The following is a 14,326-nucleotide window of genomic DNA, read 5'->3' as shown; positions in this document are numbered from 1 at the left end:
GTGGGGGATACAAAACTGTAACACAGCACATAATCCCGGTTATAGGAGAATAGTTGTCTACATAGAAATAAGATGGGAAGGAGCTGGGCATGGTGGCTCATGCCTGTAATCCCAGCACCGGGAGACTGAGGTGGGAGGATCGCTTGAGCCCCGGAGTTCGAGGCTTCATTGAGCTATGATCAAGCCACTGCACTCCAGCTTGGGTGACAGACTAGAAGGAAATATACCAAAATGTTAACAGTGATTATTTCTGAGTAGTGGTTCATTTTTATTTTATTCATTATATTTTTCAAAATCTCTTATTATAATAAGCAAGTATTTCCAACATATATACTTGTTATCCTTGTCATTATATCATTATCTGGATCACTCAGCCATACATATCTTCACTAAGGCAGTGAGAACCCAGGTGACACCTTCCTGAAATTGAGCCTGCCCTCAAAAAGTTTCTAGTCAATATCAATAACAAATATACATGTACATGCACAAACACACACATACTCATTTTAATCCTACAACAATCCTTCTATTTTTATCTTCATATTCTAGATGAAGAAACTGAGGCTCAAAGAGATTTTAAAAACTTGCTCAAGGTCATATATCTAGTATGAATCTGGGTCAGGATTTTAAACCCAGGCAGTCCAGCTCCAGAATGGACACCCTTAACCACTCTGCCATGCATATAAACTCAAAAGTAGTGCCACCCAAGGACTGATGATACTGAGTGAGTGGTGGGGGCTGTAACAGGGGGCAGGGGAGTCGACATTAGCTGAATGAGGACTATGTGACAAGTGCTTGATATACATTACCTCATTCAGGCCCTTCAACTACCCTTGCAAAAAAATATTTTATTTAAAAAAATGTTATGGCCAGGCACGGTGGCTCATGCCTGTAATCCCAGCATTTTGGGAGGCCAAGGTGGGAGGATCACGAGGTCAGGAGTTAGAGACCAGCCTGGCCAATATGGTGAAACCCACCTCTACTAAAAATACAAAAATTAGCCGGGTATGGTGGCACGTGTCTGTAGTCCCAGCTACTCAGGAGGCTGAGGCAGGAGAATCGCTTGAACCTGGGAGTCGGAGGTTGCAGTAAGCCTAGATCACACTGCTGCACTCTGCACTCGTCCAGCCCGGACGACAGAGCAAGACTCCATCTCAATTAAAAAAAAAAAGTTTTTGTTTTTTAAATTGACAAATAAAAATTGTATATATTTATGGTGTACAATATGCTATTTTGAAATATGTATGTATTGTGGAATGGCTAAATCAAACTAATTAACATACGCGTTGCCTCACATTTTTTTGTGTATGTGGTGAGAACATAAACACTGCTCTTAGCAGTTTTCACGTATGCAATATGTTTTTTTTTTTTTATTTTAATTATTTTTTTTTTTTTGAGATAGAGTCTCACTCTGTCACCCAGGCTGGAGTGCAGTGGCATGATCTTGGCTCACTGCAGCCTCCACCTCCCGGGTTCAAGCAATTCTCCTGCCTCAGCCTCCCGAGTAGCTGGGATTACAGCTGTGTGATACTACCCCCAGCTAATTTTTGTATTTTAGTAGAGACAAGGTTTCACCATGTTGACCCAGCTGGTCTTGAACTTCTGACCTCAGGTGATCCACGTGCCTCGGCCTCCCAAAGTGCTGAGATTACAGGCGTGAGCCATCGTGCCCCACAAAGCGGCCACAGTATGTTTTTATTTACCATAGTCACCATGTTGTACCATAGGTCTCTTGAACTTACTCTTCCCATCTAGCTGAAATTTGGTATCTTTTGGCCAGCATAAAAAGATATTATTTTCATCTTTGTGTTATAAATGAGGAAACTGAGATTCAGACAGGGGTTTGACCCTCTGCTGTGATAATTCAAGTTTACTAATATCTCTGTCCTTCAGTTTCCTCCTCCACAACATGGGATAATAATAATTCCTACCTCACTGACAGTTGGGAAGTATTAAGTGAGAAAGTAGACTCACAACACTCAACACGGTGCCTAGCATGTGGTAAATGCTTGATAAATGTTAGCTGCTATTACTATCTTTTTTTTTTTTTTTTTTTGAGACAGAGTTACTGCCCAGGCTGGAGTGCACTGGCGCCATCTCGGCTCACCGCAACCTCCAGCTCCCAGGTTCAAGCAATTCTCCCACCTCAGCCTCCTGAGTAGCTGGGATTACAGGCACACGCCATCATGCCCGGCTAATTTTTGTATTTTTAACAGAGACAGGATTTCACCATGTTGGCTAGGCTGGTCTCAAACTCCTGACCTCAAGTTATCCAAAAGCCTTGGCTTCCCAAAGTACTGGGATTACAGGTGTGAGCCACCGCACCCAGTCTGCTATTACTATTCTTGATTCCAAAGTTCACACTCTCAACTACAACATAATGACCTACTAAGTGGGCAAAGGAGAAAAATTAATTCTGAATGATGCCATGGGGAAACATTAGATAAACGAATGGAGTCACAAAGGAGTGCCATCTGAAGGGGTTTTGATGGAGCAGCATCTCACCAGGCAGAGGAGGGCAGGGGCATGTCCTGGAAGTACAGAGGGACAAGGTCTGTTTCTGTCCCTTGCCCTGGCTCTCCCCCACACAGCATCCTGCTCCTATCATGCAGGTCTCCACTTCTGTCCCTCACTGTGGCCTGCCAGTACTCCCGCCTGCAGTGCCCATGGTCCCCTGCCTCAGCTGTCTCCCTAATCAGGGGCCCACAGCCTCTCCAGCAGGGAGTGGGAGCCCCTGGCACTTGGGGCCTGGGAGGGCCCCTGATAAACAGCTGGAGCTCTTGTTCGCACAATCTGTCATCTCTAAAGGAAAAGCAGAAACAAACCACAGAACCAGGGAGCTGGCTGATAATGAGTCACATTGCTGCTGGCAGTTCTCCACTCAGTCCTCCGGCCTCTGTATCTAGGACTTCTTGCTTGTCCTTCAAGATCCACTGCAAAAATGTCTTGTCTCCGCAAAGCCTTCCTTAACTGTACCCCCAGCCACCCCACACCCTGCAGGCTTCCATTGCATCCAGCAGAAGATCCACTACTGCCATTTATTGCACTAAATGGAAACTGGTCAGGTTGTGGGGTCCCAATCAGCCTGTTAGCTTCAGAAGGCAGGCATTTTGTCTCATGGACCTAGCCCAAAACAGAAGTGTCTATGGAAATAGTGCGATGACTGAGTAAAATATGGGTGGAATGTGGCATAGGCATTTAAGAAATCTATGTATTGACATACAAAAAACAGTTTGGCAACGGCTGGAAATTTTAACTTTTTCCAAAATAATAATTAACATTTTATATTTCAGCAACAAAATGTGGCCGGGTATGGTGGCTTACGCCTGTAATCCCAGCACTTTGGGAGGCCGAGGCAGGCAGATCACGAGGTCAGGAGATCAGGACCATCCTGGCCACCCTGGTGAAACTCCATCTCTACTAAAAATACAAAAATTAGCCGGGCATAGTGGCGCATGCCTGCAGCGCCAGCTACTCAGGAGGCTGAAGCAGGATAATCGCTTGAACCTAGGAGGCGGAGGCTGCAGTGAGCCAAGATCCCACCACTGCACTCCTGCCTGGGTGATAGAACAAGACTCCGTCTCAAAATAAATAAATAAATAAATAAATAAAAGTAAAATGTTCACCTGAGAGGCTTTTATTTATTTACTTATTCAAGACGGAGTCTTGCTCTGTCGCCCAGGATGGAGTGCAGTGGCACAATCTCAGCTCACTGCAAGCTCTGCCTCATAGGTTCACGCCATTCTCCTGCCTCAGCCTCCCTAGTAGCTGGGACTACAGGCACCTGCCACCACGCCTGGCTAATTTTTTTGTATTTTTAGTGGAGACGGGGTTTCACCGTGTTAGCCAGGAAAAAATATGGAACGCTTCACAAATTTGTGTGTGATCCCTGCGCAGGGGCCATGCTAATCTTCTCTGTATTGTTCCAATTTTAAAAGAAAAATGCTTTTTCTTTTAGTTTTATATACCTAACACAAAATTGAAAAAGCTATCTCCAGCCGGGCACAGTGGCTTACTCCTGTAATCCCAGCACTTTGGGAGGCTGAGGTAGGCAGATCACCTGAGGTCGGGAGTTCCTAGACCAGCCTGACCAACATGGAGAAACCTCATCTCTACTAAAAATACAAAATTAGCTGGGCGTGATGGTGCCTGTAATCCCAGCTACTTGGGAGGCTGAGGCAGGAGAATCCCTTGAACCTGGGAGGCGGAGGTTGCAGTGAGCCGAGATCATGCCATTGCACTCCAGCCTGGGCAACAAGAGTGAAACTCCATGTTAAAAAAAGAAAAAGAAAAAGATATCTCCTACCACTTTTTAAATACTGTAACGAAATATCAAATGTTAAGGGTTTCAAATCATTTCAATTGATCAATGGAACATTTCAGTCCTGTTCTAAAATGTTCATATTAGATATTCTTGTGTTTTGGGGCAAACTACTCCATATTTTCTAACAGTTGTTATAAAATTGCAATCTATAAATAAGTGTATCATCAATGGTATGGATTCAGTTTGTATAATGTCAGATACTTAAGTAAATTTACATAGCATAAAAAATGTAAAACAAAAAGGAAATGTAGGCCTGTAGCGGTGGCTCACACCTGTAATCCTATCACTTTGGGAGGCCAAGGCGAGCAGATCACTTGAGGTTAGGAGTTCGAGACCAGCCTGACCAACATGGTGAAACCCCGTCTCTACTAAAAATACAAAAATTTAGCCGGGCGTAGTGGTATACACCTGTAGTCCCAGCTACTTGGGAGGCTGAGGCAGGAGAATTGCTTGAACCTGGGAGGTGGAGGTTGCAGTGAGCTGAGATCACGCCACTGCACTCCAGCCTGGGTGACAGAGCAAGACTCTGTCTCAAAAAAAAAAAAAAGGAAAGGAAATATAACACCGGGCATACAAAATGGTCCTAACTTTGTAAAAAGAGAAATGATTGCATGTGAACAGTATTCTATGATCCTATTTTAAAAGAATGAAACTATCAGTGAGTTTATAGGCACAAAAAAAAGGTTCAGAAGGATATCTAGTAACACTTAACACTGATTTTCCCTGAGGGATAGGACTTAATGATTGGGGTGGAATTTGAACTTTTATTTTCTTCCTATTTGTAATGTGTTTTTACAATAAGGAAGTTTGTTTTATATTTATAATTACAATTTTTACTATTTAATTAGTTTAAAAGTTAAATCTAAAGATTAATAATTTTTAAATTAATAAAGATGTAAGACTAGAAGGAAATCACAAAATGTAAACCAGGGCTGTCTTTGGGTGATAAGAACTATGGGTGATTTTTCTAACTTTTTAAAATTTTCCATATTGTCCAAATTCCTAAAAATAATCATTTTATAATTTTTTTAAAACCCTTAAGAACAAAGTCTTAATAAATGAATGCACTTTCCCTAGCCCTTCTTGGCGCCTGCGTCTGACCCAACATGCAGAAGGTTCTCGGCTCTCTCTCTGTCCTCCCTTGCTCCACTGTGTTGATCAGGTCCCTGGAAGGACTCTGTATGGTTCCAGCCTTCATCCACATGCCCTCCCCAGATACGGACACTGGATGACGGTGAGGGGCTGGAGCAAGAATCCCTGGCCTTGCCGGGATGATCATGGCTCCTGCCCTGCCCTTGCCTTGCATCTCAGCCCTCCAAACTCTACCAGTTCACCTCTAAAGACCACTCAGCTCTCTGGGAAGCCTTCCCCTCACCCGTAGCCTCCCCTACTCCCTTTGTCTCAGAATTCCCACAACACAGAGAACCCGCACCCCAAGACTTCATGAGCAGTCACCCCTTTATCCAGTTTCACTTTATTTTTTTAATTTTATTTTTTTTGAAACAGAGTTTCGCTCTTGTTGCCCAGGCTGGGGTGCAATGGCACGATCTCAGCTCACCGCAACCTCCGCCTTCCAGGTTCAAGCAATTCTCCTGCCTCAGCCTCCCAAGTAGCTGGGATTACAGGCATGTGCCACCATGTCCGGCTAATTTTTGTGTTTTAGTAGAGACGGGGTTTCTCCATGTTGGCCAGGGTGGCCTCAAACTCCTGACCTCAGGTGATCCGCGTGCCTCAGCCTCCCAAAGTGCTAGGATTACAGGCGTGAGCCACCACACCCGACCTCAGTTTCACTATCTTTGGTTTCAGTTACCCATCGTGCAGTACAAAAAGATATTTTGAGAGAGAGGGAGAAACAGACCACATTCACACAACTTTTATTACAATATATAATTATAACTGTACTATTATTAGTTATTGTGGTTAATCTCTTACTGTAATTTATACATTAAACTTTATCATTGGTATGTACGTATAGGAAGAAACATAATATACAGAGAGTCTGGTACTATCCACTGTTCCAGGCATCCACTCGGGATCTGTGAATAAGGGGCTAGTATTTTCCACCTTCTGTTCTGTTTCCCCTCACTCATTTGTTGGACCAACTCTTCCTAAGAGAATATCCTACAGAGTGATGGGCACTGTTGGAGAAACAAGGACGGTCCCAAAGGCATCAGGCACAGAGCAGTCATCCTTCACATGTGCTGAATGAATGAGAGAAGGGTGGAAACCAATGAGACAGAGCCTGTCCTCAAGGAGCGCCCAGTCTAGTAAGGACAATATGTGTTGTTATCCACACATAATACACACTAGGAAACGCTACCCAGGAGGCAGGGTACGTGGGAGGAGGAGCTGAGTGGATTTAAACTGGGCTTTGAAGACTGGTCAGGTTTGGATGGAGAGAGGAGGATAAAGGGCATTCCAGGAAGGGGGACAGTGTGCACATAGCAATGGAAGCAAGAACACCCCAGGATCTATCAGATCTAGCTAGCAGGGAGAGGGTTATAAAGGTTCGCTGTGGGTAAAGGCCCGGAAAGGTGAGTTGAGCCCAGATCCTAGGAGAACAGAACACCAACAGAAGGTGAATTTGATTTTGCACGCCCTGGGAAACCTCTAACAGTCTCTGAACTTTAGAAATGCACAGTAATCCAGGTGGGTGCCCATAAAGGGCTGAAGGAGGCTGGCAGCCGCAAGGAAGAGGGACGGAGGGGAAATTCCAAACTTTGTTACCACCTTGCTAGCCTAAAGGAAGTAAGTATCACATATTAAGTGCTGACTATGGGGAAATCACTGCTCTGTTTTTAATCCTTGAAACAGTCCTGTGAGATGAGACAGTATGATCTCAATTTGCAGATCGAGTTCCACAAGGCTGAAGTTTGCCCACGATTCTGCTGAGAGAGATCCACGATCATCTTGCCAGGAAACAGTTCCAAGGATCCGAATCCAAGTTGGCCTGAATCCACAGGCCAAAGCACCCTCACTTTCTCCTATAATAGCTTGCATATTTACCAGCATCTAGCACTGTGATGGCTCAGTACACACTGGAATGAGTGAATGAAGAAATGAATGAACAAATGATTGGATCCCAGGTTGGTAAAGAAAACCTCTCAGCACACACAGAAAAGGTGGAGGATGGAGGCGGGGAGGAGATGTAAGAATAAATGGAAAATAAAACAAACAATCGTTGCATTACCACTTCCTCTGGGGCTGGGTCATGGTTTTTAACGGTGTGCAGCGGGCACATCCAGTGTGGTACAGGCACATCCACAAAGAGACACAAAGAGCTATTTATTTACTTCCTTTGAGGGGTAAATAAAGATCAGGTCAAAACAGGCTCCCCCAAACCGCCAGGGGGTCTTCCCCAGGTGTTGATGCAGCACTTGGCCTGGAGCAGTCACAGGTGGCCTCTGCTTGTGTGTCATCCCCGCCTTCCTTTACACATGCGTGGGTCTGGCTCACAAGGGAGGCCCATGTGCAGTGGGGAGGTCGCGTAAGGGGAAGGGTGGCAGGGCAGGGCTTCCTCACCCCTCCGCCAGTGCAGCCAGGGCAGCAACATTTATACCCCCAAGAGAGATATGGGAGAGTCAACAAGTCGGATGGCGCTGGCCTAAGAGCTGGCTCCGGGTGCTGGACGCCCCATGCTGGGCCAGGCAGTAGATATCAGACAGCAAGATCCTGCAGGGATAGGACTAAGAGCGGGACCATGTAGGGGTACAGTCAATCTTCATTATTCATGGAGTCTGTATTTGTGAATTTGCCTCCTTACTAAAATTTGTGACCCCGAAATCAATACTTGAGATGCTTTGTCATCTTTCACAGACATGAGCAAAGCCATGAAAAATTTGAGTCACCCAACATGCATGTTCCTAGCTGAGGTGGGACAGGGCAGTGCTCTGCCTGTTTCAGCTCTCGTAATGTAAACAAGTGTCCTTGTCATAGTCTACTTAGTGCCACCTTTTCTGCATTGCTGGCCTTTTTGTTGATTTCCCTGTTTAAAATGGCCCCCAAGCCTAGGGCTGATGTGCTGGCGAATGTTTCTAAGTACAAGATGACTGTATGCGCCTTACAGAGAAAATACATTAGATCAGGTTTGAGCATGAATTATCGTGCTATGGGGCATGAGTTCAATGTTAATGAGTCAACTATATATTCAATAAGGTGTCTTCAAAAAGAAACACACAGAAAACAAAGTTATGTATCGATTAGTTGATGAAAATCTTGTGACCAGGGACTCATAGAAACCTAACCCTGTATTTCCCCTAGGAGCAATGGGCCAGTATTCACCAGTTCGGAGGTCGTGGTGTCTGTACAGAATATAACTGGTGAGAATAGTGAGAACTGGTAGTATTTAAATATTATAATAACTACGGCAGCCGTATCCTTTGGGTACCTTTCAATGCCGGTCTGCATCTACTCATCCATCCACCACCTATCATCTATTGAACACCTACTAAGTACAAAATCCAACACTAAAAGCAAAAGAATACAGGATGCAAGCAGGGCCCTGACCCTGCCACTGACCATCTTAACTGTACAATGGCGGAATCTGTAGGTTAAGACTGGCTCTGAAGGTTTTATACTTTTATTTGGCCTAGATCCCTAGGTTGATATACTAGCATTGGGGCCTAAAAGTTTTGCCAATGTTTACATCAGGCAAACACCTGTGTCACAGTAACAGCCTAATGCATACACTTACTAGGGTCAGGCTCTGCTCTGAGTGCTGTATGTGCATAAAGCCTCCTAACAACTCATGTAATCCTTCTAATAGCCCTGTAAGGTGGATAATATTATTATCTCCAATTTACAGATAAGGTCACTGAAGCACAGAGAGGTTAAGAATTCACTCTGTGGCCAGGTGTGGTGGCTCACGCCTGTAATCGCAGCACTTTGGGAGGCCAGGGCGGGTGGATCATGAGGTCAGGAGATCTAGACCATCCTGGCTAACACGGTGAAACACCATCTCTACTAAATATACAAAAAATTAGCCAGGCATGGTGGAAGGCGCCTCTAGTCCCAGCTACTTGGGAGGCTAAGGTAGGAGAATGGCGTGAACCCAGGAGGAGGAGCTTGCAGTGAGCAGAGATCACGCCACTGCATTCCAGCCTGGGTGACAGAGCAAGACTCAGTTTCAAAAACAAAAACAAAAACAAAAAACGAATTCATCCCAATAACACAGCTGGTGTGTGGAAGAAGCAGAGGGGTTTATGCATCTCCAGTGACATGGAAGGAGAACTTGCATCTTGTGAGGCTCTCAGTCTGCCCTCAGTGATGAGAGGGTCCCTCTCCTTAGCCATGCCACTGGCACTGTTCAGTAGCAGGAAAGCATGAAGTGACACAGGGAGGCTGGGGCCACTCAGAAGTCCAGGCAAGCAGGCCAGGCATGGTGGCTTGCACTTGTAATTCCACCATTTTGGAAGGCTGAGGCGGGTAAATCACCTGAGAGTAGGAGTTTGACACCTGCCTGGACAACATGGTGAAACCGTCTCTACTAAAAATTCAAAATTGGTCGGGCGCGGTGGCTTATGCCTGTAATCCCAGCACTTTGGGAGGCCAAGGCGGGCGGATCACCTGAGGTGGGGAGTTGAGACCAGCCTGACCAACATGGAGAAACCCCATCTCTACTAAAAATACAAAATTAGCTGGGCGTGATGGCACATGCCTGTAATCCCAGCTACTAGGGAGGCTGAGGCAGGAGAACCCCTTGAATCTGGGAGACGAGGTTGCGGTGAGCCAAGATCGCGCCATTGCACTCCAGCCTGGGCAACAAGAGCGAAACTCCATCTCAAAAAAAAAAAAAAAAAAAAAAAAATTAAGGGGCCGGACACAGTGGCTCATGCCTGTAATCCCAGCACTTTGGGAGGCCAAGCAGGGCAGATAACCTGAGGTCAGGAGTTTGAGACCAGCCTGACAAATATGGAGAAACCCAGTCTCTCCTAAAAATACAAAATTAGCTGGGCGTGGTGGCACATGCCTGTAATCCTAGCTACTTGGGAGGCTGAGGCAGGAGAATCACTTGAACCCCGGAGGTGGAGGTTGCAGTGAGACGAGATCACACCACTGCACTCCAGCTTGGGTGGCAGAGCGAGACTCCGTCTCAAAAAATAAAGTCAAATAAAATAAAATAAAAAAGAAGTCCAGGGAGGAAAGCAGGGCCTGCATGAGGCCATGCTGTGGGGAATAAAGTGAGAGTGGCCCATGCACGCAGGCAGACGGAAGGTCTGGGATCTAACTGTGAGAGGAACAGGGAGCCCGGCAGCTCTCCGAGCAGGCCAGGGCACGGGGGCCTCTCTTCCAGCAAGGCCAAGAGAGGCCCAGGAAGCAAAGTCCTAGGGAGAGGCCTGAGAGACCAAGGTCTCACAGAGGAAGTGTCTCCACAGAGATTTCCAACAGCCACACCACCTTTTTTCCTGGAGCAAAGACACGCAGTTGCTGAACTGGGGCTGTGGGTAATGGGAAGAAGGGGAAGGGGAGATCCCATTCAACCTGGAACACTGGAGAGACAGCTAGAGTTGGAGGAGGGGTGAGTGAGGACATCTCCCCTCAGCTCACAGAAGAAGTAATATACCTCACCAACTGAGAAAAGTCAGATTCCACGCCTGGTGTGAAAGGGAAGTGAAACCGTACCTCCAATGCTCCACTGCCCTCCCCTCCAGCACCCTGGCCCATCCTGCACCCGGGCCGCCCCAGGATGGCGGGCTCAGAGGTGAGGGCCTATCAGATGTGTTCATGGGCTCCCTTAGGGCCTTTTAAGCCCTGAGTCACAAGGGTGGCTCTCTCAGAGCTATGATGGCCTAGTCTCTCCTCCCCAGGGAGGCAGAAAGGGAAGTGGGGAAAACAAGGCTTATAAGCTACAGAGGTAAGGGACTGTGCCCGTTTTCTTTCCTCTTTCACACACATGGAACATGGTACCCAGTGTATCCATGGTAAGCACTTAATAGACACTGAGTGGATGAGCGAATCAATGAGTGAGTAAATGAAGGAGTCAGCCTCTAGCCACATGGAGATTCCCACCTCCAGAGAAGAGCTCCACTATATATGTTCCCCAAACTCCCTGTCAGCTAAATGTGACATATGACCAACTGGTGACCAAAGGGATAAGCCATCTGTCAATTGTTAGGTCACGTTTGAAAATAAGCCTCTTTTCCCCCTATTTTTGACAAACTTTGACTTCCCTGCCTCAACCCTGCTCACATTACATTTGACCTTCTCAATCACCTCTCTAAGGGATGGGGACGTGACCCTCCTCTACCTCATCAGAGAACAGCACAGACCATCCTCCTCCCTGCCAAGGGGAACATATGGTGCTCCTCAATGACCCTCACCCTGATCCTACAGGGTGCTCCTGGGAGAAAGGTTCCATGATGACCTCCAAGGGTCTTCTGGTCAGGGTGAGGGAGAATCAGACCCTCCACCTTTGACCAGAAGGGAGGGAGTCCAGCGTGAGGGCATTAGCCAAGGGGGTTCTGGCCCCCTGCTCTAGGCCCCTCACAAAAAGAAGTCCAGCTGGGAACATTCTTCTCCCAGCAGGTCCCCATAGGAAAGCCATCCTTGCCCACATGACACGGGCTCCCCATCCCCTTCTCATCTAGATCTCATGGCAAAGATTGCCAACTGTCCCCTAAAATCCACTTTCCCTTCTTGTACCTTTGGGACTAGAAGCTTCACTATGTATGTTCCCCAAACTCCCTGTCAGCTAAGTGTGGCATGTGATCAGCTGGTGACCAAAGGGATGTCATCTGGCAACTCTGAGGTTATGCTCTGAAAAGGAAGGGCAGTGCCTTTTCTTTCTCGTAACTTTCCTCCCTCCCCACTGGGGGCTGACGGACCCAGCAGCCATGGTGGTATGCCACCTCCCACACGCAAGGGCACAGGAGGGGCTTGGGCCCTCAATACCGTTAAGGGGTCAGATCACTCACCCAGATTTGTATGGGAGAAATTTCCATTTTGTTAAGCCACTCTTGTTGGAGTGCGTGTTACACCAGCCTAACATCCCCTGGTGCCTATCCCAGCCCATTCTTTGGTGCCAAGATGCTGACTGCTAAAGGCGTGTGCAAGGGGCCTTGTCCTCATCCATGTCTCCAGCCCTTCACCTCCATCAGGCCAGCTTCCCAGGTGTCAGAGTGCCTTCCAAGTGGTTAAGACACCCGACTCCACCCCCAGCTAATGCCAAATGAGGCCGGAGGTGAATGTCTCTCTCACGATACCCAATTTATTCCTCCCTCGAACTGACCACTTCTCAACGCATAGCTCCTTCCCTGCTCAGGAAACCACCATACTTAGGCCAACCCATCCTATGGGGAAAGTGGTAAGGAGGGCAGAAAGTATGTGGGTTCACGCCAGAGCCCAAATCTCCTCCCTACTGCTCACAAGCTATGTAACCCTGGACAGATCTCTTAGCCTCTCTAAGCCTCAGTTTTGTTTTGCTTTGTTTTGTTTTTGTCTTTGTTTGTTTTGTTTTGAGACAGAGTTTTGCTCTTGTTGCCCAGGCTGGAGTGCAATGGCACGATCTCGGCTCACGGCAACCTCCACCTCCAGGGTTCAAGCGATTCTCCTGCCTCAGCCTCCCAAGTAGCTGGGATTACAGGCTCCCGCCACCATACCCGGCTAATTTTGTACTTTTAGTAGAGGCGAGGTTTCTCCATGTTGGTCAGGCTGGTCTCAAACTCCCGACCTCAGGTGATCCGCCCGCCTTGGCCTCCCAAAGTGCTGGGATTACAGGTGTGAGACACCACGCGTGGCTGCCCATTATGAAATGGGGATAAAAATTGCTTACAGGCTTGTGGAGAGAAGATTACAAACTTATAAAGTCCCTAGCACTGTGCCTGGCATGTGGTAGGTGCTCACTAAATCGTGGCTGCTATTACTATGGTGCTGAGTATGGGAATACTGAGGATACAGCTGGAGAAGAGACCTGATGACCTCCCTGGTAAAGGGTAGCCAGGGAGGGAGTGGAAGAGAGAGGTGGGGAAAGGAAACTGTGGCCATAAAGAGGAAGAGAGAGGCAGAGCTGGAGGTGACATCAGGGGAGAGAGAAGAGTGGGTTCGGCGATGACCACACTAGGCGAGGTGTGGAGAGCACAACTGTGCTATCAGCTGCCTCCAGCTCAGACAATTCCTGTGCCCATCTCACTTTTGTCTGCCCATCGCCTCTGCCGGGTTGGACAACCTTACCACCACAGTCACTGTTGCCACACTGTCAGCTGCTATTTCTTGCCTCATCTTCCTTCCTGCTCATGATATGGCAGAAGGTGGCAAAGGAAGCAGCTGCCCTCCGCCAGCAATCTCCCTGCCCTTGAAGGCTGAAGCTGCCCACAGGCATGGGTAAGAGCTCAGGCTCCAGAGACAGACAGGCTGGGTTCCGTTCCCAGCTCTAGCACTTAGGAGCGGGGTGACCTCAGCAAGGGAGATGACTCGGCTAAAGCTTCAGTTTCCTCATCTGCACAGTAGGGATAACAGGGCTGTTGAGAAGAAGGAATGAGATTATGCGTGGTAAGCACCCAGCCCAGCACAATGTCTGGCACACAGCAAGTGTTCAATACAAGTTCGTGTTTGCTATTATCAAGGCCAAATAGGTTTGTGACCTGTGCAGCCACACAGGGTCCCATGCTCAGGAGGGGTCCCAAACTTGGTTAATGCTCTGTCACCACCATCTTGAAACTCTTTTTATTGTTTTTTTTAAGAGACAGTGTCTCACTCTGTTGCCCAGACTGTAAGATGGCAGTGGCATGATCATAGCTCACTGCAGCCTTGAACTCCTGAGTTCAAGTGATTTTCTCACCTCGGCCTGCTGAGTGCTAGGAATACAAGCAGTCACCACCAGTTATTTTATTTTTTATTCTTTTTTTTTTTTTTTTGTAGAGACAGGGTCTCACTATGTTGCCCAGGCTGGTCTCAAGCTCCCGGCCTGAAGAGATCCTCCCGCCTTTGCCTCCTAAAGTGCTGGGATTACAGGCATGAGCCACCGTATGCAGCCTTGAAATTCTTCCTAATTTTTGAACAAGGGCC

General features: G+C 47.2%; 1 protein-coding gene and 1 non-coding gene across 2 annotated transcripts in view; both read right to left on the bottom strand.

The window, feature by feature from the left end:
- LOC105489611 (cyclin D3) overlaps window positions 1-14,326 on the bottom strand; it is a 127,282-nt gene that overhangs the window by 92,917 nt on the left and 20,039 nt on the right. The gene's annotated exons all lie outside the window — the stretch shown is intronic.
- LOC112428007 (U6 spliceosomal RNA) lies at window positions 3,853-3,956 on the bottom strand. Its single transcript, XR_003019837.1, has one exon. It is a non-coding gene; the product is annotated as a U6 spliceosomal RNA (small nuclear RNA).

The sequence above is a fragment of the Macaca nemestrina genome, chromosome 5 (assembly GCF_043159975.1).
Source record: "Macaca nemestrina isolate mMacNem1 chromosome 5, mMacNem.hap1, whole genome shotgun sequence".
Classification (NCBI taxonomy): Eukaryota; Metazoa; Chordata; class Mammalia; order Primates; family Cercopithecidae; genus Macaca; species Macaca nemestrina.
Note: the sequence above shows the minus strand (reverse complement) of the source record. Positions and strands in the feature narration are given on the sequence as shown.